Source organism: Euwallacea fornicatus, chromosome 1 (genome assembly GCF_040115645.1).
Source record: "Euwallacea fornicatus isolate EFF26 chromosome 1, ASM4011564v1, whole genome shotgun sequence".
In the NCBI taxonomy this organism is placed as follows: Eukaryota; Metazoa; Arthropoda; class Insecta; order Coleoptera; family Curculionidae; genus Euwallacea; species Euwallacea fornicatus.
This window is the reverse complement of record NC_089541.1, coordinates 4810164-4827555: the sequence shown is the minus strand read 5'-3', so window position 1 is coordinate 4827555 and position 17392 is coordinate 4810164. Positions and strand designations below refer to the sequence as shown.

At 35.6% G+C, this 17392-nt stretch overlaps 2 protein-coding genes across 2 annotated transcripts in view; one reads left to right on the top strand and one right to left on the bottom strand.

The window, feature by feature from the left end:
- Positions 1-17392, bottom strand: part of loj (logjam) — a 180286-nt gene that overhangs the window by 23295 nt on the left and 139599 nt on the right. The gene's annotated exons all lie outside the window — the stretch shown is intronic.
- Positions 1517-17392, top strand: part of Tpst (tyrosylprotein sulfotransferase) — a 93701-nt gene continuing 77825 nt past the window's right edge. The window contains exon 1 of the mRNA XM_066289842.1: positions 1517-1646. The gene's annotated coding sequence lies outside the window, so the exon portion shown is untranslated. The remainder of the gene's footprint in view (positions 1647-17392) is intronic.

Here is a 17392-nt window from a genome sequence, read left to right as displayed (position 1 = left end):
TTTTTCAGCAGGAGTAGCGAATCTTCCTTCGAAGACCTGTCACTGTAAAGTAATAACAAATAAATTGTTTTTTAGATCATTTGTTTTATTGCCTGAGAGGCGTAAAGAAAAGCTTTCCTTTAATCACCTCAGATATTGTGGATGCTAATGAAGCATTATACGCATCCTGTATTTATTGGTATGGTTTAACATTCCTTTAAAAATTTCTTCAGAATTTCGGTTAGCTTTGAAAATGTTGATAGCTGAGATTTGATTCATTGGGCCTTAAAATAACTAAAGGCGAACTAGTGACCATAAATTTTGACGATAAGCATCATTCTAACTTCTATTAAGAAATTTTTTTCTACGGTTTGCCTCTAGAATCTCACTTTCCAACGTTTTGTAATATTAGACCTTATTAAATTAAAAAAGGAAAATAAAAAGTAAATTAAAAAATATAACTTTAGTATTAATTTGGTCATTTCATCAGTGTTCTGAAGGATTGTTTGAAAGCAGCGTGCCATAAGCGCGATAAGAATTCTTGTATATTCTACATTTACTCATTCATAAGCCTCACATATATTTTTGGCCAGTTTTTTCTAGTTTCTTGGTCAGAAACCTTGCATTAAAATGTAGTTTAACATTTCTATCCAAATATTATCCATGCGATTGAGATTAGGGCTTTTAAATAGAAACCTATGATAAAATTTTAAAGCCGCTTTTGTTGGAGATTTACCTTGTTAGAATGTAGTATTATATCCATATGAGGCTTTAATCACTCTGGGTTGATCTACCATAGCTACATTTTTTCATTCAAAAATATGCCAAACTCCTACAAATTATATCGATATAATTATTCCTCAGCTTACATAATATGTGTGACCAATTCTAATTTAATTCCCAATAATTCAGCATATTATGGTGTAATTTTGGGAAATTTGCAAATTCTGCGCCACTGGATGGATTCATGTGTCTTTTGATTCTTAAATTTTCATTTTAAACACCGATATTTGAATCTAAAACGGCTAGACGCTTAACAGGTGGATTGCTGATAGTGAAAAATGCCTCAAATAATAATGAAGTATTATATGAGTCACCAAATGAAAACTGCTAAACTATGTTTTAATTTTTGTAAGAATTTAATGTTTGTATGTAGAATAACCATAGTGTGATCACCAAATTTAGGTAAATCTAAAAAAGAAATGTAATTACCTTTGTCATTTCGTCAGTATTTGTTAAATGTAAAATTTTGTGAAATATTAAAATGCAAAACGAAAGTAAAATGTCCCAATCTGACAACCCTGGATTTTCGGATATTTCATAGACTTCTGTGATTGGATCTATTATGATCCAAGCACAGTTTGAGGATTTGTTTCACCTTTCCCTGTATTTAACAATAGGTTTGAAAGAGACAGATTGCTAATCCGATAACTCTTTAACCTGAAATTAATACAGTCAATATGTGGCACTGACAGCTGTCAGAGAATCAGCTGTTCTCTGATGAAGTTTTCAATTTTCAGTCTTTTCTCAGTTCGCGAATAGCTTCTATTGTGTTAGTACGTAGTGCTCTTTCGGTTAATTACAACCTAACGTGGTCTTGTTTACGACTACGACCCTCTCGATTTGTCCTTTCTTCTCTCTAAGGAAGCCAGAATCTTCAACTTGAGGTAAGTCTTAGCATGGCACGATTTTCTAACGTAGATACCTCAGTTGTTATTGTTCTAATTAAAGATATTTACATTATTAGGGAAGACCTTTTTCAGTTAACACTTTCTAATTACGATCGCTACATTATAATGGCAATGTGCTATGCCTAAAAAGTGTTCATAAAGAAATTTGTTTGGATCGTCATTTTTATTTGATGATTTTTGGCTTTGGGGTTATCTTTAATGCACTGCACTTTCTAATGGTGAATTCATACGCTGACCTCTAAAATCTTACCATTATTCATTCTTGCGTTTTCTTCCGTTCCACGTAACGGCCCAGAATGTGAGTACACAAACTCTGAGATTTTGGAATTGTTATTATAGTTAAGTTATAGTTATTGTTTATAATATATTTAAGAATATAACTACCATGATTTAGCGATTATTAAAAGAAAATGAGACCTAAAATTCTATTAAACTTAATGCCCAATTTTATGAGGAAGATAATTGGAATAGTAGACACCTGGTCTCTTGGTAGGTACCTACAGAAAGGTCACTAGGATATCTGCTGCAGATTCATTGCTTCTGAACATATTCTTACACTTTTAATATTAATTTTAACATTGATTGATCACTCAGTTCATTATCCATGCAGCTCATCATTTACATTAAATATACTTTCATATGCATATAATTTATGAATACATGAGATATATACGAAATGACCTAATGCCAGGTTTCAATTGAACAAAAAAAATTTTTTTTGGAGTAAAATTGTTCATAGTTATAAATTCATTTATTGTAATATTTGGGTACTGGATTATTTACTTATTTTGAACTTTATCTTTTTGTATTGAAGGCGGTCCCCAATTTGCTTATTTTTGTGGTTGTTGCCAGCCCTCAAGTCCTCTTATATAAATTGATATATAAAGGCAATCCATGAAGCAAGAGATAGTAGTATAGGGGAATAACATTATTTTTGACCTGAGCATAACAGGAACATCCATCTCACTTAATTTGAATTCATCAATAAATTGTTCCCATCAGGACCTTAACAGTTTGATTTTTATCTAGAATTCTTTTAATTGACCATGTAGTTTTATAGCCCTGGAAAGGAATACTCAGAGTCAAACTGAAAGAATACTCAACTACTTTACTACATATTACTTTTTCTAACCTCTCTTGCGGTTTAATGTAAATGACTAGAATTTATTTCCCATGTAGTAATTCCGTACATGTGTATCCTCTGGTTCAGTCATCATAATAACCATTAGACTTTCAAACATCCTACATAGTAATGGTGGTTTACTTATATTTCATAGCAAGATTGTATTGTGGGTCGAAACCGAAACAAAGGATTGGGTAACGATTATGTAAATCCAAGCAAGGCGAAGAATAAACAATAGTGCTGCGATTCAAATTACTGCTCATTCTTTATTATAAGGAAATATATTTAAGTACTTAACTCTATGTAATGACGATGATATTAGCTACGCTAGTTTCGCTAAGAGAGCCGAAGGCTGGAATTGAGATGTCACTTACCCTTCATTTGGAATATTTTTAAAAATCGGTGTTTAGGCTCCCATTTCCGTGTTTATATGTATATGCGCCTGTGATATGCTTATGCAATTTATTAGTAAATAATAAAAGTAACCCGAGTCATAGATTGCAGCCTAAAAAACTATGACCTTATTATAAGGACATGCTAAATCATTATAATGCAATTTACGCAGGCAAATAAATAATTTAATTGGTTAGCTTTTGGCTGAGTGTGCAACCAAACTAAATGTTGTAATAAAATGAGATAAGTCGTGTTACATTTTTATTTAAACGTCTTAAAGAGATTGCTGTTTAATAGAAATAGACAGTTTCCAAATACATGTCGCTCTATTTTGGCAACCTTTAAATCCACCTAATAATTACTTACATATCAAATTCACATTTTTTACAGTAGTACGGACTAAACTAATGTTATCATAGTAAATATTCATTTGCATACCTTCACGTCTTATAGTGGTACCGCCTCCTTTTTGGAGAGTTCATTCAACTGTTATATGTAGGAGATTTTTTCACCATTTTTAAAATAAATATGATCCCTTTATTTCTATGAGGTTTAATTGTTGACTTTAAGTATATACGAATAATGAACAATAACACATGCATAAACGTTTGTTAAGCAGGTTTGTGAAGTATTGTTTATATGCGCTTAAATCAGGGACCTATTTCTTTGCGAAAGCTACACATTGGCATCGAGTTTAATCAGCTCTGGTGTTTGTAGTTCCTTAGTCCCGTTAGTCCCAAGAAAGCTGTGCCCTGATGTTGTCAGTTTTATATTATATTATAATCTTACGTGTACTCTTTACCTGGTATGGTAATTTTAACAACCGTCTGATAGCTACCATCGTGTTTTAACAAAAGCACGTTTGCTGTGAAGCGGTATGTCATGTGTGCTTATTCAATTACCTTAGAGAATCGTCACGTCCATTTGTAACTGTTTCTGTAATTCGTTGCTGAAACTTAATTCCAAAATAAAACTGCCTGCGCTCCTGGAGAACGGTTTAGCGAAACGGATTGACGAAGTGCAGGAGAGAGTAGTGTTCGAAGAAATAATTATTTTTTTAAAGGTATGTACTATTTAACAATTGCCATTTGTGTCTTCTTTTTGTTGTCGTTACATTTTTTTTCTAAAGCGATTCAAAAATTTTCCAACTACGTTCTCAAATCTTCCACTTGTTTACCAATATCTGAGCTTTCAGATTCGATATTTTTCGTCGACATCTTATCTTTGATTTGTATTTCGACCCTGTCAGAATGATGGTTACATATGTAGGTTACCAAAAAATGGTCTCAAGTGTCAGGTAGAAAATTCACTAAAATTGGACTAGAGTAAGGTAGTGTAAGTGAGCACAGATTTTATATGAGTTGTTTTTATTAATTGTCGTATCACATGATAGATGTGGTCATATGGCATTGGTGAGGCATGTTAAATTGAGGAATTTTTTAAACAGTGAACTGTGAAAAAACTATTACAATATTTTATATTGTGATTTGACTAAGAACAAACTCGCTATATTTTTTTAAATACAAGCATTTCCACTTTGCTAGGTGCCGCGTAAAGGTTAATTCTCACTGTATATTCCGTTTTCATTCCAAATCTGGTTATACAGGATCTTGCAATAATGCGTCAGACTTCTTAAGCTTGTAAACCAATAAAGTTAATAATTTTTGTTTTCTTTCAGGATTACATATTACATAGAGGCGTATTGCCAGAAATTATTTTCGAATATACATGATGAACCGAAAAAGTGTAACTATATACGACTTGCCCCAATTTCCTTGACGGTATATTGTTCAAAACTCATAAATATAAACCTTTTGTTAACATTATCCTATCCCTAAACCCAGCCATTTCTCAGTTCCGAAAAATTGTCGCTTTTGATAATGTTAACTAAAGTTTAAGATTTTTGAATTCTAAACACGATGCCATCGAGAAAATTAGGACATTTCATTTGAAATAAGCAAGTTATTGAAGTTTGAAGTCATGCAAGTTCAGATGCCTATTGCGGCAGTTGTGGAAGACTTTTTTTTTAATTAAAACACGTCAAAATGCGGCTTATTAGATCCTTTTTGAGCCTCCAAAAGCGGACTCCGAAATTCACAGCGGTTAGCGCACAATACCGGTATCGATGGAATTTTGCAACTGTCAAAGTTCTCAAAATTTTCCGAATAACTCGGAAACGGAAATTTTAAAGGTAGAACATCTTACATAAACTGACCTTAAAATTTAATGAAAAACCCCAAAAATAACAAAAAAAAGTAGGAGGTTATATTTAAAATAACGAAGTTGTATATCGTCACTCTTTTTGGGATCAACTTTTACATTAGAAAATATCTGGAAATACATTTTTATGTCCTGTGTATTCCTGCAGAAAAACGAAGTTTGACACACTATCGTAGGACCTTGCATATAAATGTTCTGAAAATTATTCCACATAGGAATTAATCTCTATGTACTTGTGTATACGGTATCCAATTGTGAGCATATGCACATTTCTCCATTCCATTTATATCTCTCTAGTTCTATCAATTGTGAACTATTAAAGTGTATTTAAATATACATATGTACGTACATGGAATGGATATGAGATGAAAACCGAATGTATAGTGAGAATCAGCCTTTAAGTGGAAGTTAGCACTAAGCTTTTTCGTCAAAGCAAATGATATAATATTAAATACAAATGAGAGACAGCAAAATATTTGCAACTTTAACCAATTTAAGAAAATAAAAATATCGGTTTTGTACGCATTGCAAGATACAGTTACTATTTATTTTCTTATGTTCGGTACAGCGTGTCCTTTCGTGCAACTTGTGGACTTTTATGTCTTCTTACAGTAATTCCTGACCATCTTGTAACCGCAGAATAAGGTAGTAAAGATTTTTATGCAAGGTTTTAAAATTTTCGGTTTAAAATTTTTTTATTGCTGTTTTTGAAATTTCAGGTTAAAACTGAAACACCTTGTACCGGAATTAATTATCATTAAACGGTTAATTCCATAATCCTTCTTTCTCACTACACTAGGAAAACTCGATATTAAATAAAAAGTTAACATTCTGATCTAAGTGAAATGCTTCATACTTTATATATAAAGCAATTCATCGTGTAAAGTAAAATATTTTTTAGATTTACGAAACTTGTTTTACGTACGCGTAGTAAATGTACTCTCATGATCCAGAGTGGCTTTCGTACTTCAGAGGAGTAAAGACCCCTCCTTTCGCTTCACACACTTCAGTCACTATTTTTTATCACAGGTCTGCAAACCAAATGCCTTTCCTCAAAATTTTAAAGCTTTCTTCCTGGTCCGCTCTCCATGGTGCCTCGCAAATGCACTAAGAAAAACTATATTTTATTTCAAATTAGGCCCGACATCTTCCTGAGTCCATTATAGGATCTAGCAACCCATTAAGGCATTAGGGTCGGTTTATCCAGCATTCCGCAGCAGCGAAAGGGACTAATAATAACGGTCCCCGACTTTGCCCCCGCACCCCTCACGAAAACCGGGATTGCTCCGCTAATATTGTTCCAATAAATGCGATAATGGAAATTACTTGTTCGGCAGTGCCGAAGCCATTAAACGTCGATAGTTAACTTATTTTCGGTAAACAGATCTCGTCTAATCCAATTTAGTGCATCCACGCCCGGTTGGCCTAAGGCTGTAGCTGCCAATGTGGATATTTGCTTCATTTACTTATTGGAATAATTTCAACCCTAAGTGAGAAAATTGTGTCAAAATAAGAGTGATCCGGAAACGTGAAGTAAATAAATGAAACTTCAAGTTGTGAAGTATACACAGCTTGAATCTCAACTGGCCCAAAGCCAGGAATAAAAGGTTTTCATTTCTTTGGAAAAATGGTAAAATACAAAAGGGTCAAATAATTCTGTTATTTTTGTAAATGCCTCTGAATGACCTTTGTAAGCGTTTAAAACTTGCGATTTATGTGGTTCAAAAAAGGGCTGTACACAACTTGAATCTGCGGAGAATTAGAAACCAGGAAAATGGGACCTCAGTTTTCTCAATTTTTGAAAACTTGTGAAGCCTCGAACGGTCAAAATTTTTAGTATGAATACATTGCTTTGAGTAATCTTTATAAGCCTTCGAATTTTAACTTGACTTAAAATGCAGTCAATAAAGGCAAATTAAAGAAGCTTTCTCCTGGCAGTAAACAGATCCAGTATTGTAAAATTATTCATCCCCCTGCTGTGAGGAAGCACTCTTGTAAGACGAGTTGATGGGCAGGTATTACTGGTTGTCTTTTTGTATTGACTGAGATTTGAAATTGATTGATTGGGTCCGTTTGTACCATTCTTTAAGTAACCAGAGCGTAGGAGTCTATAAAGAAGTTTTAAATTCTTCGTACTATAAAATTCTTTGTCGTAAAAATCGAATCCTGACAATTGTGGTGTTAGAAGCTTATGAATTTTGAATTCATGGAGCCCACAAACCTGCCTCATTGTTTCAAATTAGAAAAGTTTCACTGCTCACCGCGACTGGCAGATGTTCATTTTCGGTTTAGAGTGGAAAATTCCTCAGTTGTAAACATCACTTATGTCAGAGGGCAAATTGAAAAACCCGCAGCTAGTCACGGCCTTTTAGTTTCCAATATTGGCGAAACAATGTTTGCTCTCGACGTCCTCTCTTTGCTCGCCATATGCAGCTGGATGATTTATTACAAATAAGAAAAACGCTTGTTTGTAATGCCTAAAATCTCAATTAACTCTCTTTATTTGAATTAATCGAATAATTACTTGGAATCAAATCGTTTCGCATTAACCCGAGTTACCGCATCGAAAACCGCCTGAATTATACGCGGGAGCGTTCAATACATGTTTGTAATTTACGAGCCGCAAATCCTCTAAATACACTGGAACCCATTGAGGGGTTGTCACGCTGACCGAAACCGACGAAACAATATCGGTTCCATTTCCAAATGGAACTTTGCGGCGAGCAACGCAATCACTTATCATCGAGGGGGAAATTGGAAAAATAAATTGCGTCCAGTGTGGAAATGGAATGGAATTACGGACAGGGCTGACATATGCCGTACCGACGAACTGATCCATTATAAAAGATAAACAAGACGACGACGCAAACTTGGCTGTACACATCTAAAAGCTTTTAGTAAGGCTTTGTGCCCTAAATTGGATAATGTACTTGGTAAAGATTGATTCCTCGATCGATGCCCTCGGTAAGGCATTCTTCGTCAAAGACAACCCACCAGGAAATTTAATATTTCGCCATATGCAATTATAAAAAGGTATTGGATAATGTTCATATTTTGCATTTTTTTCCGGTACCTACTCCATTGAACTCCTTTGGAAAAACAAAATATTACAGCCTGAAATTTAACGTGTTTTTCAGTGTTTCCACGACACGGGGCATCTCAAATTTTAAATTTCACTCGATGAAATGAAAGTCTTTTACCCTTAGTTCAGTTATTCATATTTTTACTAATCTAAACTAACCGTATATTCCAGCATGATTTTAAACCCCATTAATTATGTCACTGAATTGCATTACTACATGATTCCCGAATATGCCTAGGTCACTTTGAGCCCAATTTGATTGCCCAAGAATAATTTTTCGTGCCCACAATTGAACGTCATTATTCGCGGTTAAGCAATTTAAGCTTCCTGAGCAATAGCGGAGTGCAAACTGGAGAAAAACGACTTAAGATTGGTGCTTTATTTGTCTTGAAATTAGAGTTTTTTCTTGTTCACGGTTCAAGGTCTGTGTTACGATAATTTCCATTTTTTTGGCTATTACAGAGCGTTATTATACCATGGGATTAAGTTTAGTCGGCTAATCTAAATCGGGTATGATAGTAAAGTATAATAGGTGGAAAAAGTGCGCTACTAAAAATCACATTAACTAAGTGAAATGCAAATAAACGGTCGGACCAATCCGAATGAGGCTAGGCTTGGAGGGAGCATGCAATAGATAAATAAATAATACGCAAATAAAATAAAATGAATATAATTTATTTAAAAATTGCTGTAATTAGGCAGGATGCGGATCCAACGATCCGGAAGTCAATAAATAAATTATTAGGAAATTCCTGTTCCTAAAATGGCAAATATTTTCTATCTGTAATGGAAAGGGCCATAGGGAATTACATCGTTATTTGATGAGACAAATTTATGCTTTACTATACTAGTTTTTAGTTATTATATCGACAGATTGGCTAGAAGCATAGTTTAATGCTCTCTTTTTGAAATGCTTATAAAATTCGTTCACAATTTTCACTAAATTATAAGTAGCTTTACAAAAAAAAATTACAGGCATTCTTTCCTTGGGTATAAACGGCTCCGGTTTATTCTCAGATAGACAACCAGACCAGAGACGTGTCCAGATTGATTTTAAAAGGGAAACACGAAACATTTAAGATGAGAAATTTATCTAACAACAATAATTTTGCCAGCTACGCCACTATTTTCTATAGGTATTTAATATCCAAATTTTCCTCCATTTTCCCGTAAATTTGCAAATAAACCTTCAAAGAACGACGAAACAGTTGAATGAGGAAATGTTTGTGTCGTCGCTAAGAAGCAAACTACTGATTTTCTTGCATATATTTAACGAGGTATTTAAATCCTAAACTTTCCTCTATTTTCCTTAAAGTTTCCATGTAAATACGTAAGTATCTATCCAGCGGCATGTTCTCGAAATTTTAATAGGTCGTCATAGTTTTAAACCATGAATAAGCTCAAGATTTTCCCATGTTCGTAAGTGAATTAGCGAAGAAGTTAGAAACCGTATTTTGAAAAAAATCAAAGGCGTGCTCTTGTCAAACTTTGATTTAAAAGCCATTTGGTCATAACTAAAACCGGTTGGTACTTATAATTGTCGAAAGTGCGAAAAGAGTTATGCGTATGGCATTAGTCGGACTTCCATGTATCCGTTGTTCCATGTAGCCGATTTCTGGCTTCCAAAATTTCAAAAACACATTTTTACTTCACCTTTACGTTAACTATTTTGAAAGATCTGGTCGAGATGCAGCAAAGAAACACGACTTGTGGGATATTTTCCTGGAGGTAAAACATACGAGGACGGTTCCAAAAGTAACTGACCCGACATGCAGCTGGCGATTTTTTCGGTAAAAATGTGCCTATATTACAAAAGACCTAACATTAAATAGTTTATGTTCAAAGTTTGCGGATGTTACGCTGATTTGTGCTTGTTTTGAAATCGTTTTTAGTGACCGCTTTTAGAGTTTTTGTGAACATGGAAAAAATTGGTCATCGATACGTAATTCAATACATTCTTTTGAAAGGTCTTAGTCCATCCAACGTCAAAGCGGAGTTAGATTCTACTATAGAAGAACCTGGTCCTTCCTTACCAACTGTAAAATATTGGGTGACAGAGTTTAAATGGGGTCGTACGAGTTGCGAAGATGCACTGAGCAATGATCGACCCAATGCCACTCTAGATCGGACCTCTTCAGAGATTTTGGTGAAAATCAACAAAACTTTACTGGAAGCCCGTCGGCTAAAATTGCGCGAGTTAACGGACACGAGAGGCATTTCAAAATGTACAGGACATTGCGTTTTGACCGAACAATTTGATATGAGAAACCTGTACGCAGGACAAGTGCTGCGATTACACACAACTGAACGAAAAACAGCAGTGTGAGGATGTTTCAAGGGAGTGTTTGGCAAAGTTTTGCAGTAAAAAACCAAGTTTTTGCGTTGATTCATAACCAACAATGAAACATGGATCTATCGTTTCACACCTCAGACGAAAGAGAAGTCTAAACAATCAACTCAGAGGGGAGAATCGGATGCAAAGCAGGCGAAAGTTGTTCCATCTACAGAAAAGGTGATGGCTTTAGTCTTTTGAGATGCACGTGGAATAATTTTTCTTCACTGTCTCCCTAAAGTAAAAACAATAAATGAAGAATATTTACAGATTTATTGCAGCGTTTGAGCGAAGAAGTTGAGAATGAGCGACCGCATTTGGCGAAAAAGAAAATCTTGTTTTATCAAGACAACGCGTCAGTCCACACTTCCGTCATGGCGATGGCCAAAATCAATCAACTTGGTTTCGATCTTTTTCTTCACTCACCCTATTCGCCAGATTTAGCCCTCTCAGATTATTTTCTATTTCAAAGCTTGAAAAAAAAACTTTGTGGAAATGGAGTGGAATAATGAAGAGATGGGGTCCAAAGTTGATGCCTATATCGAGACATTCGATGCTTTTTACTATAAACAGGATATAGAAGCTATGGAACACAACTAAGAAAAATATGTCAATATCAAAGGAGCCTATATTGGGGAACATTGCAATGCTTTCCAATTTTTTTTTTTTAAGTGTTACATCGGGTACATCTGGGATTATCCTCGGATTTGTCGTTGACATTGCCTATTTCTTGCTGTGTTTGATTGACTTGTGATGAACCGATCTGACGGGATGTAATAGGATCTTAACCGGTCTTGGGGGTGCTCGTGTTAATTAAACGCAAACCTGGAATGAGGCGTATAGCGTAATAGGCTTCGATATTCTGAGGTTAAGTATTTGCACCATTCCGCGGAAAACCTTAATTTGATATCTCATTATGCCATCCAAATACAATCATTCTTGCCAATGTTTCTGTTATTTATTTTGTTCTTGAATTTCTATGATTCTTAAGTTGGTTTTTGAGAAGTCATTTAGGAAAGCGTATTTTCGGACATCAGATGCCGGAAATAGCATTCATGGGACGTTGGCTTTAGTCCTGATATTACGTGGTCCAAGAGCGGATGACCTTATAACGGAGATGAATCACATTACAGCGGATGGCTGAGATATTCTCAGGAATAAAGATCAAAATGTCGTCGAGCAATTGAACGAAAATGATATTACGACCAAATAAACGTGGTCCTTCTGAAGAAATAGTGTATCGTAATGGGGGAACAAATCGCTGGAACCTCCGAATTTAAATGAATATTTAGTTTGGAATGATAATAACGGACACCCTTCCGTGGGACTTTTATATTCAACATATTAAAGCTAAAGCTATGAAATATAGTGGTGGAAATTTTTGGAAAATTTCGGAAAAATTTCGAAATTTTTCAATTGTTGGTTTCTCTGTCTAATTAACTGATAGGGGTCCAGTATGAATTTCTGATAGCTCAATATTGAGGTCCGTACGTTTGGAAGATACAGTTAAAATAAAGGGAATATACCAAAGTGGCAACGTAATGCCGTTTCTTCGCAAATATTATCAAAACCCTAATTCCTTCGTGGACTTAGGGAAATCCCGAACCTCAACCCAAACTCGAAACAAAAACATTATTCGAAACTACTACATACAGCCGTATTTTAACCGCCTGGGGCTCGGCTTGAGGTCTCCCCAACTGCTAGTTTGGAGATATTAATTTTAATTCCTCCCTGTAATCTGGCCAATCTAATAAATCTCGGTCCTTTTTACTATATCGATCCATATATAAACGCTATAATGGAAACACATTCAGTGCGGCGAACTACACCATTACAGAGAGATAGTAACTTTCTCGACGTAAATAGAGTCCCCACGATCTAATTAGAGCAAACACATGTAGCTCTGGCTCTCTTAATTGCTTTATTTATTGTCTCGGTTATTGGATTAGAGGACACTGGAGGCGCTTAATGGACTCGTGGACAAGCTAAATCAATTTGAATTCACTTAAGATGGGATCGAAATTGTTATGGAAATCGATACTTGTATCGGGAATAATGGATCTCCGGGGCGAACTTGTTGCGAACCATTTAAGTTTTCGCGGAACTTTTAAAAACTAAAAACTTCGGCAACAGATCGCTCATAAATAGACGAGTTCATTATTTAAAAAGCGGCAGAGATTGCAGCCGAATGCAAGAGAAGTTAATATTGACTTTCCTCAGCAAATGGGAATCAAAACTTTAAATATTAATCGAAGTCTTTATTGGCGAACGGAACCGAGGGAGAGGGGAAAATGAAAATAAGTTGCTGGGAGATGCTTATCTAATAAGGGGATGTTTTCGAATTCAAAAGAAAGGATCCCATTTAAAGTTGACGCTTGAATCCTATTTAAAGTTGGTGTTAAGGACAACCCGAAGGGGAAGTCATTCGTGAATACCTCCTAGTGATCTGTGGTTCATCATTAGTGACGTTTTCACAATGCAATAAGAAAATATAACAGTGTTAAAATGTCAACCACATTTTCCTATCTTTCGAAACCGCTTGCGAATGATCAAGAACGTTATTGGTATCCGAGCGATGTTACTTCGTGTTTATTTCATCAGCCATCCAAATCTCCTTGAGTTTTAGTCAAAATTTGCATATCGCCAAGCTTAATATGTGCTCAATTGATTTCGCTACAGGAATTAATTAATATGGAAATTTGGGAAACTGCCTCAATCTTGCATCTAGCAAAATCCCCCTTAAGCTCAGGAGGCGACCAGAAATTTGGTGCACTACAAAACGGGTGATAGTTACGACGAGGATAATATTTTAATTGATACCGGTCAAGTTGGTATTTAAATGAAAGTAAAACCATGTCTGATTGTTTCAAGGAATCGTTTTGCATTAATTTCTCCCGTGGACGGAGATTTGGTAAGTACCATGAGTCAGCAAAGAAAGTCTCTTGAAGACTCTCGCAACTAATTCTTCACGGCAATTGAATGAAACGCTTCGTTGAGTTGCTAAATAAAGACTTGTCAAAAAATATTTCCCTAATGGAATAACATAAATCAATTTTATTCCATTTCGGTGTCGCTTGACTAGTCCTTTGTTTTTCTAGAAATTCAGCCCTTGTCCTAACGTTTTCTCAAGGAAAAGGTCCTCTCCCACGTGGCTTTGTTATCAGGAATCGCGGAATATTCGCATGGCTGACTTTTGTTCCTGGATTTATTCCCCAATATTTCTCCTTAAAGTTAACTTTGATAAGGGAACGGGCTTGTTTTATTTATGATGTGTTTTTCAACATAAAGCAGAATAATACGTGATGTGGAAGGAGAGAGAGATGCGTTTGATCGTCTGGAAGAGGAAATTATGGAAAATATCAATAGGAAAGGAGTATTCAACGAACCGTTTAGAGATCGGAACACGTTGCGTTTGCTCCCATGTTTTTGCGAATTAATTATAGTTTCATGTTTCGAAATGGACACGCCCTAGATTCTGCCAGTAATTTTGAAGTGTTAAAAAGTGCACATTAAAAGGTAATTTTCGAAGGTGGAGAGAAGCAATTTTCGCCATGGTTAAATTTGAAGTGCTACAATATGGGTGAAGGAGCACACGAACTGATTCAGTTCGGAAATGTTGAGTTGGCTGAGGAAGTCCGTATACATTTCTTAAAAAGGCTATGGCACTTCCTGCTCTTAAAAAGTTCTAATAGGAAGTTTTTAAAGCCCTCAGAATTTATCGCCAACGACCTACCACGTCGAGAAGACAGAGAAAGTCTGAAAAAGTTGAAAAGTTAACGAGATCCTAAGGTCATTAAGTAAGACTTGCTCCATTGATAAGTTACCGAATTCGGAATATCAGGAAACTAATGATACTGAACTTGAGTCTTAGGAGGATACTGATTATCAGTCCATTATAGAACCAACAGTGGCAATCTGAAACCTATCGAGAGAAAATAAAGGACAAAATTCAGACAATCTGAAAAGGAAAAAAAATTCCTAGGTCCCAAGCATATTGACACAAATATTCGCAGTCGCAGCAGCTTTGAATATAAAAAAAGGTACTGAAATAGATAAACAAGTAAATTCCAACGTTTTTATTTGCTTAACATATATAGGGCAATTTATTGATCATGAAAAATCCGAAAGCTGGAGGAGATACTACCCGTAAAATAATGACCATTTGTGCAAACATGCCTCACCTGAAAGTTGAATGAAAAATTGGCAAGTATACAGGAAAGTGAAGTCAAAATCGCTTTTTATATTTATTTTCGATTACGTGTTGCAGTTTCTTCCTTGAATTATCAAAACAAAGCGTTCGTTTAATCGATTTTTCGCTAAAACGGATCGAAATGCCCAAGATGAAACAAAAAAAACTTGTCAGCAATAATGGAAAAATTATTGCTCTCACAGTCGTAAATAAAACGCCATGTTAGATATACAGGGTAAAATGTGGCAACTGTAAACGTAGGTGAAATAGAAAATTATAACAGTTAATGCGTGAGAGAAAAGTCCTTGAGGTGTGAACGGGGCAAGTTCGTGGTATTCTTTGCTGTCTCACCCCAGACACAAGGGGGGCACAGTTGGTTGACAGTGCCAAGGGGGACTGTATCTGTTTTGCGTAACTTTTTATTTTGTTCGGAGGACCACAGCTTATTTGGCGCTGAACCAATGCAGAACAAAACACACTTGGTAACAACACACTTGTATTTGTCTCGTTAAATTTTTAATGTTACTTTACAAGTGACAAATGTCATAACAAATTGTACAATTAGAGAAAACTAGAAAAACACAAGCGATCACTGAAAATTAAGAGACTTTTGCGATTGGGAGTTTTTCCTTAAACAGGGCAACTGAGATGTAAATTGAGCGCAGTATAAGTATCCTACTAAGACTGTAGGAGTTAAAAAGAGAGTAGGAGATATGTTGAAGAGACGTTGCGTTTTGCATGAGAGATTCTATGAGACTGATCCAAAAATCAATCTTTCCCACCGAATGTGAACCTCATGATATCCATTTATATTTTTACCACCTCATAGTCATACCAATTAATGTGAATTATTGGTGCTGAGGACTAAGAATTGCTCATCATACGGTGCCGTAAAGGTGTGAGAAAAATGATGGGTGAAAAGAGTTATGAGCGTGGGAAGAGTATGGAATGTGTATGCAGTTGACTAATGTAAACACTGCCCTTAAGGGTGATTAATAAGGGTTTACGTTGGCAACATAAAAAGAAATTTACTAGTGGGTGAAGATGTTGGGTATTTTCCCAACAAGGTGCTCTTTTGAGACCACTCTAATGGAAGTATCGGAGCAGTTGAGGAGTGGATTTGATGCAGAACCTCACACAAATCTACTTGGGACATTTAATATTCCTGATTAGATCTTCCTTCATTTCGGGGCTTTTTGTGCATTCCCGTTTTCCAGAAAAACCAGAGCTAAATATTTCATAAGCCAATTTCAAGCGTGTAATTCCAATACATCGTTTCCTCGAATTTTGACAGACGGCCATAATTTTGAAATAACATTCGATCGCATCTCTGCTCGAACTTGCTTTCAGCTTTATCATCTATCGGGGAAACGTTAGATCGGCATCCATCCAAAGCGAAAGCGTTCTTAATCTTCCTGAAATTGTTTCGTGTCAGATTTTAAGCATATCTCATTATTTCTGGAAATGCGTTAGCGAACTTGCTGGTGTTGCTGTTTTTAGATTTAATTAATCTACTAATGGCATTTGACTATGTCAGTTTCCTCATTTTCATTACTCAAAGGGTTTTTTTTTTTTTTTTTGATGACTTAGCTAAGCAACTGTCACAATGGTAAGTTCCAAGAACAACGATTTAGCCCAAACTAACCCTGGCAAAATTAATCTCGGTCAGGGTTATGGCCTGTTCTTCAAATTTCCGCCGTCTGTGCCATAATGTTCGTATTAAGGGATGCCGTTATCCCCGGACATAATTAAATTACATGACAAATTGTCTAATTCCTGCGATTTCATATTTTATGGCTCCGCCCGGATAACTCTTGTCCGAGTGAATTAGGGTCGCTGTCAGCCTTCCGTGTAATTAACTTCGCAGCCCTTAAGGCATTTTTCCTTCCTCTGAGGAATTAAATGCGACGTCATAACTCGCATCCTTTTGCCATCGTAAAACTTAATGAATCTTTACCATATGCTCATATTTTATTTACTCTTGCAATAATGTTCCTAATAAAGCTTTTGTTCACTGGACTTTGCCATAAAGACTGAAAATGATAAACATTGTTTTCCGTGAAGTTTCTTTATAGGTATAATTATTTACGTACGTATTTCACGTACGTATTATCTAACTGCAGTGTGTTCCATATAAAACGACATACGTGAAACATTTTTAATGAAATTTTTTTCTTCTGAAAACCGCGGGACACGTCGATTTTACTTTTAAGGGGGGCATTTTCAGATCATAAATTCGTAGGTGTAAAGTCATCCCCCTAAGCGGGGTGGAAACCCCTTCAAGAGTCCAAAATAGCACGGGGATCAAGTGGCATATCAAAGCAAAGATATTTTGATTCTCTTTACAAGACGCTGAAATTTTTTTGCTTCGTCTTTAAAAATT